Below are 9,325 nucleotides of genomic sequence, written 5' to 3'. Positions count from 1 at the left end.
TCCCACAAGCATTCCAGGAGGGAGGGGTGGGGGAAAGCCACTTCACAGGTATTCAAAGAGGGAGAGGAGATGGGGAGCGGAGCATAACAGACCTTTTGAGCATACAGGTTATACAGAGCATCCCCATCACTGCTGCTCCTACAACACCACTGACATATTTTTTTAAGTTTCTGAAGTCCTCTGCAATAAGCTCCTAAGGGATATTGTATAATCCCCCATACAAAAAGTCTTTCAGAACAGGATAGATGAAAACTTGTCAGGGATGTGCTAAGAACACATGGTCCTACCTCAGCAGAGGGGCCTAGATTGGATGACCTCTTGAGGTCCCTTCCAGCTCTACATTTCTGTGATTCTATGGTTTTATATAGTTGTCTTAAAAGTAGCCTGGTCATCTATCACCTTCTGGATTGCAGTCCAGACTAGTGAGAGGTTGCGTCACCACCTGCTCTGTAACTTGGGGTGCCTCACAAGGTTGCTGCTGTAGATCCCAACCTGGGCCCCTCACAAACAGCATGCAGGTCGTACCCTGAGTGTTGTTTATAGCTGCAGCTTATCAGCAACACTCCAGTCAGCACTCTAGTTTCCACCAGTCTTTGTTACCACATGCAGGGTGCCTAGAACACACTCCCAGTCCCAAATTTTCCCTCAAAATATGAGCTCTGCACTGTCCAGCCCTCCCCTGGACAGTTCAGATATTAGAGATACGTTGTCCCTGAAAGAGATCAATGTACAACACTCTGCTTCCCTAATTGTTTCTACCAAACAATTCATTTTAAGCACGACACTGGATTAGTTTTTATTAAAATATAAAACAAGTTTATTTAACTATATAGAGATAGATTTTAAGTGAGTACAAGTCTAAGGCACTAAAGTCAGAAAGGGTTACAAGATTAATAAAGATAAAATGCTTTCTAGTAATGAAACTTAAACTAGACTTGCTTCAAGGTAAAATCCTTACCACCTGTTCCCAGCAATTCTCAGTCACAAAATCCAACTGGCTGGTTCTTTTGCTGTCTTAGATGAAAGAGGGAGAGATGGACAGGGCCACGCTTAGATTATCTTCAATCTCCACCTCATCCTCAGTGCTTAGCAGTCTCACTTCTTTCCTTTTTATTTCTCATGATCCACTTGCGTCTTGTCCTGAGGAACAGTGGTTTTGGGAGGAGGATGTGGTGTGGGTATGCGGTACTTCCCTAGGTTGTTTACAGGAAGAAAGTCACATGCTATTCATCCTAGCTGAGAGACCACTTATTTGAGGAGGAGTCCTGGGACTATTAGCTTGACTGTGTGTGTGAAGTGACTTCTAGGTGACTCTGGGAGGTTAAAAGATGCCTGCTGGCTTCTCTGGCTACCCAGTATCCATTAGGAGAGACTTAATTCCACTCAGGATTTTACTCAGTGCAGCAGGAGTCATTCTGAACATGAGATTTCTCCTACCCACCCAATGATGGTGGAGTTGTGGGAGTATGGAGTCTTTATGGGCCTCTATTCCAGGCACAGGCTGCCTGAAGCAGTGGTGCATAAACTAGGGATGCAGAAGCAACCCCTGGTTTGCAGTACAGGGATGCTGTGCACTTGCCCACCTCCCTGCTCCTGGAGCTGTGACCAGGCACACAGGGTCACAGTGATGCTCAGGTTTGGCCTATTCACCCATCTGTAGATTGAGACGGGACAAATTTGTTCGGTGTTGTGACCAAACGCGCCCCCTTTCAACACTCCTGCTATAAAAATTCTTCCAGTGCACCTGGCCTGAAATGCTCCTTACACTTTAACATGAGGCCAATATGTAAATGTGTAAATAGGGCTTAAACTGGGTATTCATAAAATGGCTTTCTGAATCTTCAGCATAACAGACAAGCTTCTTGACCCACCTTTTCCCAGATGCAAAACTTGCTGAATTTCCCTAATGAGGCCTGGTCATGTACCAGTTAGACCTTCCAGTCTAGCCCAAACAATTGCTAGATATTTCCACTCCGCTACATAAACTATAAATATTAATGTGTCATAGGGCCTACTTTGTACAGTGCCTTACATAACCTAATGCTGGTCCTGCATATAGGGTCCAAAGGGTATGGATTCCCCACAGTCTTGCGCCCCATGAAGTCATTTAGATCTCTGCAAAATGGATATAACACATTGCCATTCTGTACTGGTAGCATATTACACCTATGCACAGAAACATATGATTGCAAAGCAGTGGAGAATCATGCCCAGATCATCTGGCATCACAAAGTAGCTAGTACATATGATGAGTGCACAATGTTGATTGCTAAAAACCAATTCAGGGAGTTTTGGAAAGGAAAATGAAATGATGCAGAAAAGGAAAATCATTGCAATACATGCATTTTCAAATGTAATAAAGGGGAGGGGGGAAATTTAGTTCTAGGCTAACGCAGCACTTCATTATTGATCCTCTGAGGCACCCATAAGAGCTGTGTGCACGCCTTGCTGCAGTAGGTGTTAAGAACCCTGGGCTAAATGTCTGCAATGTGTACCCAATGACACACATACAAAATTAGAAATGTATTAGTTATTATGAGCAGGTAGGACATATGGTGCTCATCCACTGAGCAGCATGAATGCTTCTGCAGTGCTAGATCATAAATATCCAAAAGAATTGAACTGCATTTCAGAAATGAAACTCAGAAGCAGTTAGGCAGTAAATGAATTCTTCCCCTTATGGGGATTTTTGCATTTTTTTTCCAAATATTTTCAAGAGATCCATAAAAGACACCCATTCTATGCCCAGAAATCCAATTAAATACAAAATAGTGTATTAATATATTCTGTTATCATGTGGTGTATTTTAAAAAGGGACAAGGCTTAGATCTATGATTTAGCCTTGATAATCCCCAACATCAGCTTTTCCGGAACTGGTTCACAGTTTGAGGTTATGTAAAAGTACATTTTCAGCCACTTTGCTGCTTAAATCTATTTGAATGAAAATGTCTCTTCTAAGAATATTAAGCTCTGTAGTGTATTGTTTCAGGATTGTTTCAGGCTGCGTGCTTAACCCCGATCTGAAGAAGAGTTAGTAGGCCATGCTAAGAAGCAAAGGCTCCAATCTGTTTCAAGGTAGTGTGTGTGTGTGTGTGTGTGTGTGTGTTTTCCCCTTAATATTATTTTTAAATACAAACCCTTCAGATAACCGACTTTATACTAGAAATGAAGGGAATCTACAAATTCTGCAATTGCTAGAAAAAAACCCTGATTAGACTAGTAAGACATTTTGGAGTGCTAAAATTCTAAAGGTGGAACATGCGAAAAAACCTCAAACCAAAAAATATAAAAACACCTAGGGTGAAATCCTGGCCCTTTTGAAGCTAATGGGAACTTTGTCATTGACTTCCATGGGGCCAGGATTTCATTCTTAGGATCCAAAATAGAGATTTGTTTTGATGGTATAATTAAGAGCTACAAATCGTTAATATAGATAGAAATTGTAGAAGACTATGAACTTTAAAGCTAGTACAGTAATGCAAATCCCAGAAGGCAGCCACTAGTGGGCATAGAGCCTACTGTAAGTATTGCATGATGCTGTTCTCTGGGAGTCCATGTAATTGGTACATAACTGGTCCATTCAAAAGTATATCCATAAAGATCGCCATTATGGGTTGTCGTCAGAGACTGAACCCAGGACATCTAGTACTAAAAGCATGACTCAGCACTATCTGAGTTTATAGCTGTAGCAGATTTATAAGCTCTGTGGATGAGACACTAGAAAAGTAGCATGTAATATACACTGGACAGTGGGTTACAGGTACTGTATACAGTGGCCAATCTGCCTCTAGTAATGGGAGGAAACTGAGGATAACACCATGGCACAGAACACTCAGACAGTTGTTAATTTACATGCCATAAAATGCATTGGCTGAAAAGACTAACCATCTCAATGTTGGCACAAGAACCAAACACATAAACAGAGCAGGGCTAAGTTTCAATCTCCGTTGTCGAAGAAGAACTTTTAGTACTGGAGTGCGTGTTCCATTCCATGGGAGTTGGTGAGTCTGCAGAATATCACAGAGGGGTCAGCTAGTCTAGATTAAAGGGCCAACTGTTATTAATTAGTTCTTTTTCAGGCTGTAATTCTGGCATGGAGGTCGCGGAAGTCACAGATTCCATGACTTTCCGTGACCTCTGTGACTTTTGCAGCTGCAATGGCTGGTGCGGGTGATCCTGGGGCCAGCTGCTCGGACACCCCATGGGCCAAACGCACTGGGCATTGCTCGAGTGGGCACTGGCTGCTGCTCAGGTGGTCCCGGGGCAGCTGGATCTGAGGAGCACCTGAGTAGTGGTCTCTGGGGCAGCCTGAGGGAGTGCCTGAGCAGTGGTCCTGGGGGCTGCCCCGGGGCCAGCTGCACCAGCCACTGCTTGAGTGGTTGGCCCTGGTGAAGCACTCGAGCAGCGGTCCTGGCGATGGCCCTGGGGAGCGCCTCAGCAGTCAGCCCCCTCGGCCAGTGCATGGGCTAGCTGTCAGCCCCCAGGCCCAGCCGTCAGCCCCTGGGCCCTCACAGTAGCAGTGTCCCAGGGCCCCCCAGAGCAGCAGCACTCAGGGCCCTAGGAGCTGCTAAGTTTTAGTCAGAGGTATATATATTAAAAGTCATGGACAGGTCACAGGCCATGAATTTTTGTTTATTGCCTGTGACCTATCCGTGACTGTTACTAAATCTTAGCCTTATGATCCAAACTAGTTATGATCCAAACTAGTATCATTTTATTAGCAGTTTAAATTATACCCAATGCTTAGTGAATTTAAAATGAAATACTTCACCTGTTAAACAACAGGTATTCCAGACCAGGAGTAACTGTTCCTCTGATTATTTGATCCTTACATATGAGTATTATTCTTGGGTAAAGACACCAAGCATTAGATGGGCCAGAGGCTCTGATAATTGGATTGTCAGTAGAGCTTGCCCTAGAGGTTGATACCATGATCAGGGCTACCAGATTTCCAAGCAGCACTGCTCAGGCCTCAGATGGGTTTAGTTACAGTAACTTTTGGCATTATAGTAATCACGGCTGCCCACAGGATTCAGGGGGCCTGAGGCAAAGCAATTTCAGGGGCCTCTTCCATAAGAAAAAGTTGCAATACTATAGAATACTATATTCTCATGGGAGCCCCTGCAGGGCCCGGGTCAAATTACCCCACTTGTCCCGTCCCCCTCCTCCCGGACGGCCCTGATAGGAATCCCTGGTGAAGCTAACAACCCAGCATCAGCTCTCCAATTGGCCTCCATGAAAGGGCAAACAAGGCTATGTAGTTCATGGCTCAGTCTTCACTGACTAATTGTGGTGGACTCCTCAGGTGCATTATTGTTTTCATTAACCTTTGCGAAATAATTTGCTTCTAGTTCAATTTATAAAAGCTTAGCACCATAATTCAAAGTCACCATGCAAAATTTTATACCATTTGTTCCCCTTACCACTTTAAAGGTCAAAAATACCCAATTCGAATATTAAGTTACTGTAGAAATAAATGATCAAACAATGTCACATAAGGGAGAAATATCACTTCAGTTCTTCTGCCAATGTATCTTAACTTGGATGTCACTGAGCACAGACTACCATAGAATCAAAAATGTAGCACCAAAGGAACTGCAAGTGATCATTGAATCCATCCCCCTGCACTGAGGCAGGATTAAGTATACCTTAGCTGTCCTTTTAACATACCTTTGTTCCATCTACAGGAAGAAGTATCAATGTTTGTGGTTAAACTATGTCATTGGGGGACAGATGGCTGAAGGACTCACCAATGGGTAGGCTACACACCTTCTCTCTTTAGGTCATCAGTTCAAACCCAGCCAAGGTTAGAGGAGACCGATAAGCGGACATGCCAGTTGCCATCTATTTAGTAACTTATGTGTAATAAGTTTGGTATTTTCAGTAGATGAATGTCCACAGGATAAAAATCTGTAGCACATATTTGCACCCTTGTTTCAGGCAGCGAGAAATGCCATGTGTGGCATGAACAAATGTAAAGAAAGGAGGCTGTGTCTATACTCTGTGTACTACTTCACAAAGTATACAGGATACAATAACTTTGCTTGTAATATTAAGATGTTCAACATGGGTCAAATCCTGCCCCAGCCTTGACAGCCACACAAGGTCCCCTCATATCGGTACGGTTCTTATGCAAAAGACCTGTGAGTCAAAATGTGGAGGGGCCCTTCTGTATGGTGTAGAATTCAACTCTGTGATAGCTGCATCCAGCACACATGCTCACAGGCAGGGGCTGGAAAATCCTCTGTTGCATGGGTCCTCCCCACGACAGAAGGTTGTAGAGCAGTTTTATAATCTTCCTCTTGGGCATCACCAGTTACCTGGGCTGGAAATGGAATTGCCCCCTCCTGCCCCTCTCTAACTGCTGACTGTTACAGGTACTGCGACCTTCACCTCCTGTTGTAGGAACATGAGCATAAAGAGGATTTGTTTCAGTTTTTACAGCACTCAGGCAATATACCAGAAAACAGCACAAAGAGCAAACGGCTCAGAAATAAGCTTCCCATTCTTCACAATGCCACGATCCACACCAGTGCCCATTATTGTGTATCCTCAGCACATTCATGTAGGCAGACAGCCAACTCTCAGCTTGAAAGCATCAGAAGTTTGTGTCTCCAGTGAAAATAGAGACATGGGGCTTGACTCCGCTCCTTTTGAAGTCCATGGTGAAACTCTATTGATTTTAAATTGAGCAGGCCCTGGCTCACTTGCCACACTTTTCCTGATGAGGTGAAAGTCCCTCACGCACTAAAAGAAAATTCCCTGCACCCCAAACTTCACTGCCAGACATGAACTCTGTCACTAATCAGACCTGAAGCCAGTTTACTGTCTGTATAACAGGAGCAGACTTCACTGCTCAGATTATAAGAGTGTTCAGTTCTAGTTAGTACACAAAGGGCGGCCAGCGCATCCCTCGGCCCGTGCCACTTCCCACAGCCCTCATTGGCTTGAAGCGGCAAACCACGGCCAGTGGGAACCACGATCAGCTGAACCTATGGACACGGTAGGTAAACAAACTGGCCCGAGCTGCCAGGGGTTTCCCTGAACAAGTGGCGGACTAGCTTTGAGCACCGCTGCTCTAGTAGATCTCTGTATTTGGAATACAGTAACTCCTTGCTTAACATTGTAGTTATGTTCCTGGAAAAAATGAGACTTTAAGCGAAATGATGTTAAGCGAATCCAATTTCCCCATAAGAATTAAGGTTAGGGTCCAGTGAAATTTTTTTCAACAGCCAAAAACCTATAGATTATACAGATATACACACAGTAAACATTTTAAACAAACAATTTAATACTGTTCACAGCTATGATGATTATGAAGCTTTATTGAAGTGGTGAAGTTAGAGGGTGGAAGAGGGAGGGATATTTCCCAGGGAATGCCTTAGTGCTAAATGATCAACTAGCACTTGGCTGAGCCCTGAAGGGTTAACACACACCTTGTGTGTGAGAGAGAGAGAGATACACACTGCCCCTTTTAGTAAGCTGACCCACTCTTAGGTGCATTGTCTTTTTAAGTAGATCAGGAAGTTGAGACAGCAGCTGCTGCCCCAGGCTCTCTCTCCCTCTGTGTGCCTTCCCTGCTCTATATGGAGAAGGTTTAAGCGGGGTGCAGAAGCAGGGGGACACCCTGACATTAGCCCCTCTCCTTCCCCGCTGCACAGCAAGCAGGAGTCTCTGGGAGCAGCTCCAAGGCAGAGGGCAGGAGCAACACATGGCAGTGGAGGGAGGGACAGCTGACCTGTCCGGCAATTGCTAGCCTGTTGGGTGGCTGCGGCACAGGGAACTTAGGGGAGCAGGGGGCTGATAGGGGGAGCTGATAGGGGAGCTGCTGGTCCACCCTGGTTACAAGCCCCCACCAGCTAGCTGCAATGGGCTGCTCTTCCTGCAAGCAGTGGAGAAAGCAGGAGGCTGCCAAACCTTAGACGTGAGTATTGCACAACTTTAAATGAGCATGTTCCTGAATTGATCAGCAACGTAACAACATTAACCAGGATGGTGAGGAGTTACTGTATTCCACTTAATAAATGTTCTGTGTGTCTCTCTCTGAAACAGCTAGACGTGTGCATTATAGGAAGTTATTGTAAATGGTACTTTGCAGCCAATGTGTTACAGTTATTTCAGTGAGGTTTCTGTTTGTTTGCTTCTCTTGCTAGATCTAACAATGCAAGTCCCTGATCTTTTTCTGATTAAAAAAGAAGAAAGAAAAGAAAAAAATAATTCCTTGGAGAACTATGAAGGTACAGTTTAGCTTTCTGGAAATCATACAGGCTGGGATTATCAAAGATGCTGAAGAGAGTCAGGTACACAAATCAGCGCCTAACTTCATAAGCCATCATTAAAATCACCACCATAAAATTATTTTTATTTAAAATCCACCTCTGGCAAAGTCAAGTATATTCTCAGAATGAGCCCAGTGGGAGTAGCTTACCTTTTGGCTGCTGCTCTTTTTTACAAAAGATGATCTTCAAGTGTCATGTATTTCATGTAGAATGCTCTCTTTCTAATGCACACAATTTGATCTCTCTTTAGGAAGTGACTGGTCACAGGATGTTCCCCCTCTATTTGCTTTATAGTACTTCTAATATCTTGGGAGTTCGTGGGTTGTTCAAATTCCACACCAGGACTTGGATTCACAGCCAGAACCGCAGAGGAAAGTAAAACAGTCAAGCAGTAGCCATGAAGGTTGTGGAAATCATGTGGATGCAGCAAGAAAATGACCTGAAAGTTGTTATGATCTAATGATTGTTTAGGTGTATGGCAATTAGCACTTACACATCACAGTGTCAGGGCCCTGTCCCTGGTGTTCCTCTGCCAGGACCTCACTAGGCCCTGGACTAGGCCCCAACTCTCACATGGGCCTCTGCTCTGCAATGCACTGATGTTTCAGCAGTGCACATCAGTCCAGTCTTAAGAAGCTCAGCCCTCTGGCTGAGCCCCAGATAGTCTGCTCCACCCAAGGATTTTCAATAAACAAACACAAATCATCCCAGGATGTAGTTAAACTGTCTTCCCTCACAGCTTCTGTAAAACTGGGGTCCATCTATGCCCACTGGCAAAGGTATAATCCCATCACAAGTGGATCTGCAGCAGGTCTTCCCTGCTGAACATAAGAGTATAAGAACGGTCGAACCAGGTCAGATCTAAGGTCCATCTAGCCCAGTATCTGTCTACCAACAGTGGCCAATGCCAGGTGCCCCAGAGGGAGTGAACCTAACAGGCAATGATCAAATGATCTCTCTCCTGCCATCCATCTCCATCCTCTGACAAACAGTCTAGGGACTCCATTCCTTACCCATCATGGCTAATAGCCATTAATAGACTTAAC

This window comes from Chelonoidis abingdonii, chromosome 1 (genome assembly GCF_003597395.2).
Source record: "Chelonoidis abingdonii isolate Lonesome George chromosome 1, CheloAbing_2.0, whole genome shotgun sequence".
In the NCBI taxonomy this organism is placed as follows: domain Eukaryota; kingdom Metazoa; phylum Chordata; order Testudines; family Testudinidae; genus Chelonoidis; species Chelonoidis abingdonii.
The sequence above is the reverse complement of the archived record's forward strand: the minus strand, read 5'-3'. Positions refer to the sequence as shown.